Source organism: Pipistrellus hanaki (genome assembly GCF_964339955.1).
Source record: "Pipistrellus hanaki genome assembly, chromosome: 13".
NCBI classification, from domain to species: Eukaryota; Metazoa; Chordata; class Mammalia; order Chiroptera; family Vespertilionidae; genus Pipistrellus; species Pipistrellus hanaki.
Window position 1 is genome coordinate 26,033,806 of NC_140515.1, and position 14,818 is coordinate 26,048,623.

A 14,818-nucleotide genomic window follows, 5' to 3' on the forward strand; every position below is an offset into this window, starting at 1 on the left:
TAGCATGACATAACGATAGAGGGATCAACCCAACAGGAGGCTCTAACACTTGTAACCACCTGTGCATCCAACATAGGAGCCCCTACATACATAAATCAAATATTAACAGACATACAGGCAGAGATGGACAGCAATCCTATAACAGTAGGGGACTTGAACACCCCATGGAGAGATTCTCCAGACAAGATCAACAAGAATACATTGGCTTCAAATGACAGTCAGACTAGATGGACTTGAATGTGTACAGAACATTCCATTCCCGAACAGTAGGTCACACATTCTTTTCAAGTGCACATGAGCATTCTCCAGGCTAGACCTCATGTTGGGCCACAAAGCAAGTCAATAAATTTAAGAAGATTAAAACTCCATCAAGTATCTTTTCTGACCACAATGGCATGAAACTAGAAATCAGCTATAAGAAGAAAACTGGAAAGAATAACACGTAGAGGCTGAACAACATGCTGGACATCAAGAAACACCTTGACCAAATGAAACTAGAAGCACCATTACAAAGTCTATCCGACCATCAGAGGCCCTTCTATGTGGGAGTTTATGTCAACAGAGGCCCTCAGGAAACAAGAAAAGCCTCATGTAATCTAACCTTAGACCTAAAGCAACTGGGAAAAGAGGGAGCAGAGCCCAAAGTTATCACAAAGAAGGAAGTAATAAAGACCAGAGCAGAGGTAAATGAAATTGAAGTTCGAGACCTCACTCTCCCTGATTTCAAATAACTAAAATGGCATGGTACTGACACAAAAGCAGAATAAAGAGCTCAGAAGTAAACCCCCACCTTTATAACCAGTTAAATTTATGACAAAGGAGGCAAGAATATACAACAGGGAAGAGTCTTTAATGATGTTGGGAAGCCCCAGCTGGGTGGCTCGGTAGGGTGGAGCATCATCCCAGACACCAAAAATTTGCAGGTTCAATTTCAGATCTGGACACATACCTCAATTGCAGGTCCCATCCCCATTCAAAGTGTGTACATAAGAAACTGACTGATCTCTCTCTCACTCTTTTTCCCTCCCTCCCTCTGTTCCTTTCTCTCTAAAATCAGTAAACATATCCTTGGGTGTGGATTAAAAATTATAATAATAATAATAATGTTGGAAAAATTGCACAGCTACATGCAAAAATATAAAATGCACCACTCTCTTGTACCATATACAAAAATATATATATATATATATATATATATATATATATATATATATATATATATATATACTCAAAATGGATTAAAGACTCAAACATAAGACCTGAAACCAAAAAACTCCTAAAAGAAAACACAGGCAATAAACCCTTTGACATCAGACAAGGGCAACAAAATAAAAATAAATAAATGGGACTACATTCAACCAAAAAACATGTGCAGAGTAAAGGACACCATTTAACAAAATGAAAAGGTAATTTACTGAATGGATGAAGACATTTGCAAATGATATATCTGATAAGGGCTTAATATCCAAAATATATAAAATATAAAACTTGGCATCAAAAATCAAATCATCCAATTAAAAATGAGAGAGGACCGACACAGACATTTCTCCAAAGAAGACACAGTGAACAGACCCTTAAAAAGATGCTGAACATCGTTAATCACTAGGGAAATGCACAAGAAAACCACCCTGAGGTATTGCCTCACACCTGTCAGGATGGCTATCATCCAAGAAAAGAAGTAACAAGTGTTAGGGAGGATGCGGAGCAAAGAGCAGCCTTGAGAACTGTTGGTGAGACTGCAAATTGGTGCAGCCACTACAGAAAACAGTATGGAGGCTCAGTAAAAGATTACAAATATGACCACCATACAATGCAGCGATTTCAGTTCTGGGCATTTATCCACGGAAAACAAAACCACTAATGGAAAAAATATACGCACCCCTATGTTCATTGCAGCATTATTTACAATAGCCATGCTATGGGAGCAATGGATGTGGTGCAATGGAATATTACTCAGCCACAAAATAGAATGAAACTTGCCATTTGCAACAACATGGATGGGCCCAGAAGGTATTAGGCTAATTGAAAAAGTTAGAGAAAGACAAATTCTGTACCATTTCACTTATATGTGGAATCTAAAAACTAAACAAATGAACAAACAAAACAGACTCATAGATACAGAGAACAAACTGGCAACTGACAGAGGGGTTGGGCGGTGGAGGGATAGAGATTAAGAAATACAAACTTATAACATGAATAAGTCATGAGGATGTAAAATACAGCATAGGGAATACAGTCAATCTGATCTAATAAAAGATTAATATGCAAAAATCACTCCAACACACAAGATGGCCACCCCCATGTGGACACAAGATGGCCAGCAGGGGATGGCAGTTGGGAGGACCAGGCCTGCAGGGGAGGGCAGTTGGGGGGGACCAGGCCTGCAGGAGAGGGCAGTTAGGGGCAAACAGGCTGGCAGGAGAGCAAGTAGGCATCAATCTGGCTAGCAGGGGAGTGGTTAGGGGGCAATCAGGAAGGCAGGCAGGCAAGCAGTTGGGAGCCAGCTTTCCTGGATTGTGAGAGGGATGTCCCAGATTGGAGAGGGTACAGACTGGGCTACGGGACACACACCTCTGTGCACAAATTTTGTGCACCGGGCCTCTAGTAATCTATAAAAGCCTAAGCAACCTAATGACATAATGAACAGTCAACTGCTCACTATGATGCACACTGACCCCCAGGGGGCAGATGCTCAATGCAGAAGCTGCCCCTTGGTGGTCAGTGCACTCCCACAGCCAACCTCCTGTGGTTGGTTAACCTCCTGCAGATGGCCAACCTCCAGCAGACAGTCAACTTCCCGCATCCCCTCCCCACAGCTGGCCTGTTGCAATCAGCCCTGGGACCCAATCAGGGCAGGAGACAGTCCTGATTGGCCCCAATCACCAGCCAGGCCAGGGGACCCCACTTGTGCACGAATTCATGCACCAGACCTCTAGTATTATAATAGCTTTGTATGGTGACAGATGGTTCTTAGACTTAGTGCAGTGATCACTTTGTAAGGTACATAAATGTGAGATCACTGTGTTGTGCACCTAAAACTCACATAATGTTGTATGTCAGCGATACTTTAATTAGAAAGAGCTTTACATTCCAGGAAAAAAAAAAAAAAATGAAAGGTGGCTTAAGAATTTAAGCCTGAAGGAATGAAGAATGTAGAACCAACAGCCTCTTTGGCACATGGGTTATTTGGCGATAAAGGCCACTGAGAACAGTAGATGCAGGAGAAGCTGCTCTGATCATTGTTCTCAGGCAGAGGGAAATGGTCACGACGTGACATGGCAGTGCCAGCTCATGCTACCATGGCGATGGTACTGCTGTATGTAATGGTACCAGATGCTGTACAAACTTACCTACACATCAATTACATCCCAATGAAAAACATTTAAAGAAGAATGGTGGAAGCATTGAAACAAGTAATAATTATTAATGATTGTCACCTCAGGAGAACAAAAAGATGCTCCCAGTGTCCCATTCATAAGAGTTTGGGGAGCTCTGTTGCAGGAAACAGCGGAGACCAATGTAGATATTTGCTATTCTTTAATAATCCCTACCCTCATTTCCTTGGTACAACGTACCCCAGTAGGAGCACCTGCTTATTTCTCGTTTACCCATTGTCTCCCGAGTGTAAGCGCCTCGAGCCAGGCCTGTCTATGGTTGGCCCCAGGGTCTGGGCTGCACCTGGCACACAGCAGGCCTCAGTGCATGTGACTGACGGAGTGTGATACAGAGTGAAGAGGAGAAGGACCTGAACTGTTGGCTGCTCGCTGCCTGCATGCTGGTCCCCCATCCTGCCTGTAAACCTCCCGAGGGCAGACCCACGTCTGCTCCCCGTGGGACTGTGTCCCTGTGTGAACTCCATGTGATTACTGTTCTGTGCTCCGGATGCTCCGGCACCTGGCCTCCTCACTGAAGATGGGCAGCCCTCCCAGGGCTGGCCAACTCTCCGAGAGGGCAAGCGACCTGTCTGCAAACAACCAGGCTGAGTCCACGCCCCAGCTCCTCCCATTAGACTCCTGCAGCTCCCTCTTACCCCCTGCCCTAAGTATGCCCAGGGACCAGCAGGTATTGGACAGCCATAGGCCATCCTATAGCCCAGAACCCCCCAGCCCCCAATTATTCAAACTCTCCACTCCTAAACCCCCCAGCCTGCTTCCCTGCCTCACCCACTCCTTCCCAGGAAAACCTTAATAAAAGCTCTCACTCCTTCTGCCTCCGTGCGCTCCTCCCCCACTCTTCACACACACACCCTCCCCCCAGCGTGGCCTACTACGTGCCAGGACTTCCACAAGCGGGAGCAGAGCACAGCGGGTGGGACCAGGGATGCCGAAGCCTGGCCTGGATCCTGTTCTTTGCTTTCTCGCCTCATAGACTTGGACAAGGTATTGAACTTCAGTGTCCCCATCAGCAAAGGAAACAATGACACCTCTCAGAGTGGTTGTGGATGCTGAGTGACCTTGTTTAGGCAAAGGCTGCAGGACTGTGTGGTTCAAGGACATCATCACCCACCTAATGGCATGCTCCTGCTTTCTCCATCTGCCAGCTCTGAGAACTAGGCCCTGATGATCCCATTTTGCAGAGGAGGAAATGAGTACAGAGCTGTGTTCTTCCTTCTCCTCCCTCTCCTCCTCCTCTTCCTCTTTTTCCTCCTCCTCCTCTTCTTTTTCCTCCTCCTCCTCCTCTTCCTATATCAGAACCCCAGGTTCCTCCCAGTGAGGGAAGCGGGCTGGCCTCCATCACCCCCAATCCTCTTCCCTTCCCCCACCCCCTCAACCCCGGTCCCCCGCCCCAGAGCTCACAGTTCCCTCCTGCTTCTCCCCTCACACCTCCTGACCCTGTCTCCTGGGTGCTGTATCTTGGGTTGCACACACAAGCCATTCAGAGCAATAACCTGGATTCCAGGCGTTCAAGTTAAGCTACAGTTATGCCTGTGAAATCATAACTATGTTATGCTTGGCAGAGAGGCTGTCCAATGGGGCCCAGGCCACAGCCCACCCCCAACATAGCTTAAGCATTTTTATTAGTTTAAACTTGTTTGTTAAAAATTGTTGACATTCCACATAGAACATCTATATGGCCACACTCTGTTGAGAAATCAGAAGGCCTGGCCCTATCAGCCTTGAGGGACCTGCCTCCCCATCACCACTGGCCCTTCACCAGGCCACTCCCCGTCCCTGCTCTCACCCCCTCCAGTTCTCTCTTCCCCCGCCTCCCAAGGAATTCTACACCAGGCCCTGGCCCTAGGGATCTCCTTAGAAAGGATTGGTTCTGTCAGGCTACCCCCTTGCTCAAAACTATGATCCTGTTTCTCTACGACTGAATGTCTCAGCTTACGAGAGTATTCCCCCCATTCACAGCCTGGCTTCTGGCTGCCTCCCCAGTCTCGTTTCTTTTCACTTGTTTTCAAAGCCCTCTGCTCTGAAATGGGAAGATAGACAACGAAGAAATGAATGAACAAGATTATGGAAGAGCTATGAAGGAGCCAAACAGGCCAGTGTGTTAAATGGTAATTGTGAGTCACGCTGGGTTAGAGCCATGTGGGATGGCTTCTCAAAGAAGGTGGCCTTTGAGCTGAGACCTCGGTGGACAGAGTTGTCTGATGAGTGGTCCCAGAGGCTCACTCAGGTTCCCTGGGGTGGTAGGTTCCAAAATGAATCCAGTCCTTCATATCTCCCTGTCTCAATCCACACCCCTAGCAATGAGACTTGGCTGCTCCTCCCATCAAAGTTGAGTCTATTTCCCTATTCCTTGGATCTGGACTAGCCTTGTGACCTGCTTTGGCCAACAGAATGCAAAGACTATACTTTCTCCATTGGGGCATCTTGGTTGAAAATCAGTTGACCCTATGTACGTAAGTCTCTTTTGGACTCTCTTCTATTCCACTGATTCTATATGTCTATCCTTTGCAAACCAACAGCACCGTGATGACTACGATTTTATAGTAAGTGTTGAGATCAGGTAGGGTAAGTCTTCCAATTTTGTTCTTTTCCAACATTGTTTTGGTTGATTCATTTGCATTTGCCATTTTCACATAAAGAAGTCATTTGCATTTGCACACAAACTTTAGAAACCATTCCTCAATTTCTACAAAAATGCCTGCTGGGACTTTGATTGGGATTGTGTTGAATTTATACATCAATTTGAGGCGAATTTTCATCTCAACAATTTTGAGTCTTCTGATCTATGATTATGGTATATCACTCCATTTGCCTAGGTCTGTGGTTGACAAACTGCGGCTCAAGAGCCACATGCGGCTCTTTGGCCCCTTGAGTGTGGCTCTTCGACAAAATACCACAGCCTGGGTGAGTCTATTTTGAAGAAGTGGCATTAGAAGAAGTTTAAGTTAAAAAAATTTGGCTCTCAAAAGAAATTTCAATCGTTGTACTGTGATATTTGGCTCTGTTGACTAATGAGTTTGTCAACCACTGACCTAGGTCTTCTTTCATTTCTCTTATTGCAGATGTCTTCCATGTCTACATCTTGGATATCTCTGATTACATTTATCCCTAAATTATAGATGATACTGTAATTTCTAAAAATGTCCATTTTTCAATTGTTTACTGCAAATATATAAAAACACAACTGGTTTTGTTTAGCCTTTGCTGGAAGCTGCTCACATCTGACCTGCACATGTGTTTTCAGTGCTCGGTCGGAGGCATTTGGAAGAACACAAAAAAGTTGGGACTTCCCCTTCTGCAGCTCTCGCCTGTCCAGGACTCCACCCTCTGCTTCCCAGGGGTCACAGAAGCCCCAGAGGACCAAGCTCCTGTTCCCTGAACAGAAAGATGGTGGAATTGCTACTGGAGTTTTAGCAACTGTTCGTTCGCTTCACTGTACCTGCTCCCTGCCCTCAGGCTAAAGCCATAAAAACTGGAAACTACTCCATGTTGGTCCCTACTTTCAAGTTTTGGCCCCTTTCCAAATCTGCTCACTTTAGTGCACTTTCCAGAGCCTTTGGACACTGTTGTTTTTTGTTTGTTTGTTTTATTATTTTGTTTTTGTTGTTTATCCAGTGTTTACAGTTGCTCTGTGAGGGAGGATCAGCCTGTTAGGAGCTGACTCTGCCATCCCGGAGGTGGGACTCCTTTTGAAAAGCAAACACACCATGATAAAAAGTAAAGTAACCGGTGTTGGCAGTGATGTGGAGAAACTGGAACCTCTTGCTTTGCTGGTGGAGATATAAAATGGAGCAGCCACTGAGGAGAACAGCTTAACAATTTCTCAAAATGTTAAGCATAGAATGAGCAGAGGATTCAGCAAGGTAACCTCTGGGCATATTTCCAAGAGAAACAAATGCTCAGACTCCAGCAGATACTTTTACACCGATATTCAAAGCAGCCTTATGTACAACAGCAGAAGGTGCAAATAACCCAAGTGTCCAACAGCAGATGAATGGGTGAACATGCATACAATGGAATCTCTCTTAGCCATAAAAAGGAAGAACCTTCTCTCTGATACATGCTGTTTGCTCGTGCTTTTATAAGAAAGTACCACAGCCTGGGTGGCATACCCAACAGAAATGTATTTTCTCCAGTTCTGGAGGCTGGATGTCCAGGACAAGGTGTCTGCAGGGCTGGTTCTTTCTGAGGACTGAGTGGAGAGGATCAACAATCCCCTCTCCTTGGCTTGTGGATGGTCATCTTTTCCCTGTGTCTTGCCATGGTCTCCCCACTATACGTGTGTGTATCCAAACTTCCTATTCTTTTTTTAAAAATATATTTTATTGATTTTTTACAGAGAGGAAGGGAGAGAGATAGAGAGCTAGAAACGTCGATGAGAGAGAAACATTGACCAGCTGCCTCTTGCACACCCCCTACCAGTGTGCCTGCAACCAAGGTATGTGCCCTTGACAGGAATTGAACCCGGGACCTTTCAGTCCTCAGACCGATGCTCTACCACTGAGCCAAACCGGTTTCGGCAAACTTCCTATTCTTATAAGGACAGTGGTCATATTAGATTAGCGCCCACTCTAATGACCTCAATTTAACTTAATCATCTCATACAACTCTGACCTCCAAATACAGTTGTATTCTGAGGTCCTGGGGGGTCAGGATTTCAACACAGGAATTTAGGAGTTTCCTTAGGAGGCACACAATTCAGCTCAAATCACCTACAACATGGATGAACTTTGGAAAATATAAGCTAAGCAAGTAAGCCAGACACAAAAAGACAAATACCACGTGTTTCCATTGATTAGAGGTACCTACAGTGGTCAAATTCAGAGACAGAAAGTAGAATAGAGGTGGGGGTGGGGGAGTGTTTAATGGGAACAGTTTCAGTCTGGGGGTGGATGGTGGTGACGGTTGCACAACAGCATGAATGCTTCATGTCACTGAATTAAACACTTAAAATGGTTAATGTGGCAAATTTTGTTATACTTTGTCCATTTAAATCAATTCTTTAAAACACACACACACACACAAACATATTTCTATTGATTTCAGAGAGGAAGGGAGAGGAAGAGAGAGCTAGAAACATCAATGATGAGAGAGAATCACTGGTCAGCTGCCTTCTGAGGACTGAGCCTGCAATTTGTGCATGTGCCCTGACTGGGAATCAAATTGGGACCTCCTGGTTCATAGGTCAACACTCAACCAGGGACCACACTGGTCAAACTAAAAGAATGCTTTAAAAAAAAATCTATAAAAATAAATTATTACCTGAAGTTTCTTCTGTTTCACATCTGAAAGTCAGTGGAGTAGTAGCAGGTGTTTCTATTTTGTTTCTGGAAAAACAAGAAATTATAATTCCCTCTTGTTTTCTTTTTTCCTTTGAATTATGTACTTCAACACAGTGACATGGGCCATTATTTTAAGAAAAGTGACAGGTTATTAAAAGCAAAATGAGAAAGAGGAAACAGCTTCTGAACAAGTGTTTTGAAAATGAGATTACAGGCAGGTCTTAGGTTTGAACAGCGGGCCATCAATAACCAGGGCATTTCATTTAAATAGGATACTTGAAGTTTCCAAGATGGTGACCTGGGTGTCCTTTTGCTCAATAAAATATCATCTTTTGGGCTGCAGACTGAGAAGACTGACTTAACTCTGTATCATTACAAGGACAAGGAACGCATGTCAGGGTCCACAAAGCATTTCAGACTCTTGAATATATATATATATATATATATATATATATATATATATATATATATATATTATTGATTTTTTTTTTTTTTACAGAAAGGAAGAGAGAGGGATAGACAGTTAGAAACATCGATGAGAGAGAATCATCGATCAGCTGCCTTTTGCACTTCCCCTACTGGGGATGTGCCTGCAACCAAGGTACATGCCCTTGACTGGAATCAAACCTGGGACCCTTCAGTCCGCAAGCCAACACTCCATCCACTGAACCAAACCGGTTAGGGCATATGTTCATACACATACACTAAATACTAAAATTCTGTGGTACACCAAAATAAAAGTAATTATTTTTTGCTGTTCTAACAACAACAACAAAAAAGTATAATTTTGATTTGTTCACACTGGATGGCTATTGTTGTGTTGGCTGTTGTCATTTTTTAATTTGACAGGGAAAGAGGTCATGCCCCTGACTAAATAGTCACGTATCGCATGTTTTAAAAGTTCTTGTGGGACACCAGTGTGCCATAGAACACCAGCTGAAAATTTCTGGTCTAGTCAACTGATATTGGAGGCCCCAAACCCCGAACCCTAACTCACACTGGTGTTATTTCCAGCTTGGCCAGCCCTACCTTGAATCCCATCATTACTCTCTGGCTTTTACCCAAGGCCCCAGGCAAACAGAGATCACCTCCTGATAACCAGGGGCAAAGGCCAGATTCCTTCCAGGTGAAGTTAAACTCTCTTCTGCACATTTTCAAACTTGTGCTTGCATTTGTATTTACACAGACACATATGGAAAGAATGTATGGAAGAAAGACTGGAAGGAAACACCAAAAAGTCAACAATCAGAATAAAATGAAATGGAACCTAAACAGGTAACTCTATGTAATCTTTCTCTATTTCTCTATTTCAAAATCTTTCCCGCTGAGAATATATTTGCATATTACTTATCAGGATGGTTATCTTTAAAATTTAGAGAATGAAGAAAAAAGGGGAAAGAAAACAAAGTCTATTGTGGCAGCCAAGCCGGCAGACCAGGCGCCAGTTCTGTATTGCACATCATCCCTATAAATAGGACGAAATCTGCTGACTTGACTTTGTGCGGAATGGCATGAGCTGGCCATATGGCGGAATGTGGAGTTGGGAAATCCAATTGAAATGGCATGCTGCTGGGCCTCGGGAGGGAAGGGAAGGAGGGAGGCAAATCCAGGAGAGAAGTGATGGCCAGGCAAGGGTCAGCTTGACCTGCAGGGCCCTGGCAGCGGGCTAGGCTGAGTCCTGCCAGGAGGTAAGTGGGACAGTGGCCAGGATGCAACCATGGAACTCAGATCTTGGCCTTGATAACGGGGGAGGGAGGTGAAGGTCAGAGGAGCAAGAGGAATCTCCCGCACTTTGCTCACCTTCTACCCACAACCCTGGCCAGGAGAAGAGAGCGGCGAAGCCTCACATCCCCCTGCCTGGCCCTCCATCACTGTTCCGTGCTCGTGTACCAAGTGCCAAAGTGCTTCCCTCCCGGCACCCTGAGCTCCCTGATTTACACCCACTTCTCTGCACATCCCTGGCCCGCCTGTCTCTGTTCATCAGGAGGGGGTCCCAGACCCCTGCCGCGGAGGGGAGGACGGCTGTCCAACGCAAAGGCAAGGCCTGGGAGCGTTTTCCTTTTCAAACGTAGCTACGCTTTGTTCTCCAAAAAGACTTCCTCACGAAGCCTAACAGTGAAGGGAAGTGAAGTTACCCGAGTGAGAAACACACATTAGAAGCCATGTTGAAACTGCAATTCAAGTATACTCTGGGGTCTACACCTCATGCCCTCCACCACTTCTCCTTGTTGGCTCAGATTTTTAAAAAGAGCTCGTGGTGCTAGAGGCATCGGGGCTGTGAGGTCACAAACGCAGTGTCTGCTCTATGGCAGGAACCGTGCTCCTGGGATGGACCCTCACAGGGATCAGCAAAGAGTAACCCACCTTACAGATGAGGATAACAGAGGCCAGAGAGGTTCGTGGGCGCAAGGTCACACAGCCAGAGAGAGGAGGAGCCACAGTGCAAACCCAGGACCCAGTCAGCTTCCGCACTCTCTCCAGAAGGTCCTGCTGCCTCTCCGAGGTCCCCAGCCCAGTGGAGCACAGGGACCTACGGTTACTTGTTCCCTGTCAGAATTTGTCTCCAAATTCAGCAGCATTCTGAATCTCAGAATGACCGGGACTGACGTTAAGGTCCCCTATTATGGGGACAGGTCTTCTAGACCAAAAGAACACACATCCAGAGTCTAACAGAAGACTTCTGTCTCCTCCAGGTGTGAGAGTCACGCTGGGAAGTTGTGACTGGACACCATAGTGTGATGACTGGGAAGAGTGCACAGCACAGAACCTCGGCCTTGGGGCTACCCAGAAGCTCCTGTTCCCATGGAGACCAGGGGGCTCTGGACCCTCCCCTCACCACCAGCGGGCATGGGTGTTGGTGACTGACATGCATCTCGCCCATGGTCTGTGACCTGGAGGACAGAGGCCCTCTAAGAAATGGTGAGTACAGAGAAAGCTGGTGCTCAGAACCGGGGGTGGGGGGTGGGGACCCGTTGAGAGGAAGGAGGCGAAGGAGAGGAAGGCAGGGAACGTGGGAAGGAGGAAGGAGAGAAAGCCAGAGAAATGTGAGACCTACGGTCACTCTAATGACACAGCCACTGAGTCCTGCCCCAGGAGAAGGGGCCCCAGGTCAGTGGTGAGCAGACCTGGGCCAGGTGGGCGGCTCCCCTTTGTCTGCCTCTGTTCCCCAAGGCCCTTCCTGGAGACCTCAGCCCAGAGGCCAGAGCCTTCACCGTGGGGGTGTCAGCCTCCAGGAGCCCTGTCCAGCCAACGCTGTTGCCTCAGGCTCTGCCTCTCCCTGGTTTCCAAGGCAACCAGGGGACCTGGCGGCCCTCCGGGCAGGAAGCTGAAGTCAGCAGCGGCCTGGCTAACTGCATGGGGCACCTGGGCCCCACCTCGTTGCCGTGAACAGTACACAGGGCGTGTGCGTCCACACGGAATGTCTGCCTTGCAGCCAGCTTCCCCAGCAGCCTGGCGTGGGGGTGGAGAAATGGGGGCTCCGTGTACTGTGCTGAATGACCACCCCAAAGGGGCGCAGGAGCCTGACGGGACACGCCTGCCCAGCCCCATGTGCTGGGTGCGAGGCACAGAACTGAGAGGGGCCGCCAGGGTCAACTGAGAGAATTAGGACCCAAAACACCTAGAAGCCAGGAATGATTGCAGGCATCCAACAAGGCGGAACTATAACGGGGACAGATGGTTGGAGGCCCTGCGCTTGGGCCTAACACACAGCTGCCCCAACCCCAGAGCAGGTGGGCGGCTTAGCAGCAGCATGTGTGAGAGCTGCTGAGGGCTCTGGTGGGTGGCAGGGGCTGCCAGGCCGGGCTGTGACAGGGGCTGTGGGAAGAACAGGGTGAGTGACTGGCTTCTGTCCCTGCGGTCGGTGCCTCCAGGCCCCGCGCTGTGAGAGGGACAGGGAGGAGCTGGTCGCCATCCAGTGGAAAATGATGAGGATGGTGGCACGGCCTGAGCCATGTCATATGAGCAATGGCTGCAAGAGCTATGTTTAGCCTGGAGTCCGAGCTCCAGGGGGGCGTGAGAGCCGCCTTCAAATGCCTGGAGGGCTGTCGCAAGGAAGGAGAATTTAAACGTGTTCTCTGTGGCTCCGCGGGGTGAAGCCAGGGCAGTGGCAGTGGCATCAAGAAGACGGTTGTAGGCGATGGAGAGGTCAGGGCTGGGAGTCAGGGTCCGATCGTGAAACGAGGTGTCTGTGAGAGACGGAGCTCCCCGTAGCTGGAGGTAATGAGCACAGCCAGAACGACCAGTTTGTAGGGGCATCGGGGAGGGTGCTGGCCGGCCAAGAGGACCTCTGGGGGCCTTCCATTCCCCAGAAGGGAGCCTTTCCCCACGGGACCTCGGGAGGAAAGGCCTTCCTCCAGGGCCAGGGGCCTCAAAGGGCCGTTTTCTTAAATTCTCTGGCTGAAGGGGGAGCCAAGCATTTTCAGCAGCTGTCATCCCACTGATTCCCTTTTCCTAAATTAGGCTCCTCGGGGCCTCACGCCGGCTGGAGCCCAGACACGGGGCCCTGCGTGGCCCAGAGAGTAATCAGGCCCATGATGTCATCACTCGGCTCGTCCCAGAGAACACCGAGGCTCCGGGGGCAGGGGGCCAGGTCTCCTCACATTACCATTCTTCCGGCGGATTCTGGCCTTTTGTCCCCCAGGGCCTCTGCAAGGTGACGCGTGTCAAGTGGTGACCGAAATAGAGCTGAGCCCTGGGAGCCAAGCTGCCCCCACGGGGGGACGTTCAGCCGAGGACACGGGGAAGCGGCCTCCAGTGTCCTGACCCACGGCTCCCCCCGCTGTGCCTGCCATTAGCTGCCTCGCACTCAGCCAGGCACAGCCGGGCGTGGGAGGTGACCCCCGCAGGAGCAGGAGCAGGAGCGGGGCGCCTTGAGGGGGCGGGACGAGGCCTGCAGAGCAGAAGGGGCTCCTGAGAGCATCTGGCCCACCGGCTCAGCCGAGGAGTGAGGGCTCGCTGGTGCGAGGCATTCTGCTGCAGCAGCTAACAGGGAGCACTGGGCTCCCGTGGAGGGAAAGAAAGAGGATGACACGTGAACACACGTTCTCACGTGTGGCACACGGGGAAATCAGGGCCCAGAGAGGCTGAGTGATGTGGCCGGGGCCTCAGAGCAGTGGCAAGGCCTCGGTCGATTCTAAGACAGAAATGTCAGCCCCGCTGGGCACAGAATAGCCAAGGAGCCATTTCCATCCACAACCCATGGGCTCTCCTCTCTTTCAGGGAATAGAATTTGTTGGGGATGAAAACTCCCCAATAGGTAGGAAATATACATTCTCCAAGTACCTCCAGGAGGTGTGTGGGAACTCCAAAGAGCAGACAACCCCAGAGGAGTCTGAGAGTTCTGAAAATGAATTTATCTTCCTCCCGAGGTGGCTAGGAACATGAGGGGCATGAGAGGAAGGCTGGGGGTGAGGAGGGGCAGAAGCAGCGGCATGAAGATGCTGCTGTGATGGGTGGGCCGCGTTTGAATCCTCACCCAACAAACCAACTTGAAGTAGACACACGTGCTCACCAGCAGCTGCATGTGGAGCAACGTAACCCCTTGTGAAGCGCTGTGGATGGAGTCACGGGGTTCTGGGAGCCAAGCTCGTGGGGTAACAGCGCAGACGAGGGAAGTGGTGGCCGAAGAAACAGGACGGGCCGTGAGTTCACAGCTGCTGAGGCTGAGTCCTGGGAACAAGGTGCTCACTATTCCTGCTGTGCTCTCTAGACTCCGGCATATGCTGGACGTTTTCTACAATTAAAGATTTAAAGTGGAGATGCTGCCAATATTCTGAGCATCACAGCTAACGTCGCGGCCTAGGAACAGAATTTTAAAAAGGACGCAACTAGTTTGCAAAGGTCAGCTTGGGTGTCCATGATTAAGTTGTCGCTTCTCCATCTTTCTGGGAGTCATCTGAGCAAATGGAGCAGGGCAGGGATTGAGAAAGGCACACTCGTTAACACTGTGGCGGAACTGTGGCTCATCCTCACTTCCCATTTCCAGGTTTCCGCCTCCTTTAGAGGGAAAGGAGGCTCCCGGAGAAATGCCTAGAAGTAGGGAGGAGGGTTCCCTCTCCCTTTCATTGCTTCGTGGTGGTCTCTCAGCTGCACTGCGGCTCCGGGGATGCCACCAACAAGCCCGCGTGGGCACTGGAGCAG